At 37.8% G+C, this 1632-nt stretch overlaps 1 non-coding gene across 1 annotated transcript; it reads left to right on the plus strand.

Annotated features, from left to right (window-relative positions):
* Window positions 1-714: 714 nt before the first annotated feature.
* On the plus strand, window positions 715-821 carry LOC128291912 (small nucleolar RNA R71). Its single transcript, XR_008281896.1, has one exon. It is a non-coding gene; the product is annotated as a small nucleolar RNA R71 (small nucleolar RNA).
* Window positions 822-1632: the final 811 nt, after the last annotated feature.

Consider the following 1632-nt stretch of genomic DNA (forward strand, 5'->3'; position numbering starts at 1 on the left):
TAGGGTGACAAAAAGGCTTGGAAAATAGCCTAAAAGTTAATTACACGGGTTGAGACACGGCCGTGTGTCTCAACCATGTAAGGGACACGACTTGGAGACACAGGCATGTAGCCTGGCCGTATGGTTCAATTTGTGTGCTGACGTCATAAACAGAGAGTTGCGCAGCCTGAAAACACGGACGTATCAAAGACACACAGGCATGTGACTTTGTTTTAATGGTAAAATTTTCTATGTTTTCCCAGAACTTTCCAAAGTTCTCAATTTAGTCCCGAAATCTTTCTAAAGTATGTTTTTGGCTTCGTAGATCCAAATAACGGACCCATATGCATGTGAATGAATGTTTTGAAATAAAAATGAAATTTTATAGCCCGTATTTTAGTGGATGTCTGTATGTTTGTCCGATAATGCCTCGTATCCTATCCCGATCTCGGGTACGGGTAAGGGGTGTTACACAAATCATCGATCTTTTTATTTAAGAGTTCTCCTTCGTTAGATAACATAGTAACCGCGTCGAGGTTAAAAACACCAGCTGCTTTCATCAGATTTGTTCTTATAACTTGCCACTAATTGTTATTCAATGACATCTCCTCAATAAATTCGTAAGCCGCCTCAGGTGTCTTATTATTGATAGTTCCTCCAGCGGCTGCATCAATCATCTACCGAGTTGAAGGATTCAGGCCATTATGAAACGTTTGAACCTGTAGCCAAAGCGGTAACCCATGGTGAGGGCACCTTCTCAAAAGGTACTTGTATCTCTCCCATGCATCGTAGAGTGTTTCTAAATCCATATGCACAAAAGAAGAGATATCATTACGTAATTTGTCTGTTTTAGTCGACGGAAAATATTTTAATAAAAACTTTTTGGTCATTTGTTCCCAAGTAGTGATTGACCCTCATGGTAATAAGTTCAACCATTGTTTAGCCTTATTCCTTAACGAAAAGGGAAACAACCGAAGGCGAATGCCGTCATCAGAAATGCCATTAAATTTAAAGGTATCGCAAAATTTTAGGAAATTTGCCAAGTGAGCATTGGGATCCTCGTCCTGCAAACCATCAAACTGAACAAACTGTTGTATCATTTGAATTGTATTAGGTTTTAGTTCAAAATTATTTGCAACAATATCAGGTCTAACTATACTTGACTCAGTTCCTGTTAAATTAGGTTTAGCATAATCATACATAGTGCGTGGAGTAGGATTCTGATTTACTGGATCAGCAGCAATTGCAGGAGGTAGCGGATTTTCTTGGTTTTCAGCCATCTCCTTCATTGTGGTTGAAGTATCATCCTCTTACTCGTCCTCTGTGTATCTTAGGCTTCACCTTATTTCTCTCTGGTTTCTGTGTACTGTGCGGTTGATCTCACCGTCAAAAAGTAGTGGTCCTAACGGGTTTCTTTTGATCATAAACTAGAAAAACTTGTCAGAAGAAAATAAATGAAGAATTAGAAAAGAAAATAAAAATTTAAATTGCAATAAAAGTAAAATGGCTAAAGTAATAAAAATTGAGTGTTCCTAATATCCTAGTTCCACGTCAACGGCGCCAAAAACTTGATGCGTGATATTTGTAACAGGTTTTAAAGATTTATAAATGAACTATTCTTGAGACTAACTTATTATCACGATTAAGGCAAGT

This window comes from Gossypium arboreum, chromosome 4 (assembly GCF_025698485.1).
Source record: "Gossypium arboreum isolate Shixiya-1 chromosome 4, ASM2569848v2, whole genome shotgun sequence".
Taxonomy (NCBI): Eukaryota; Viridiplantae; Streptophyta; class Magnoliopsida; order Malvales; family Malvaceae; genus Gossypium; species Gossypium arboreum.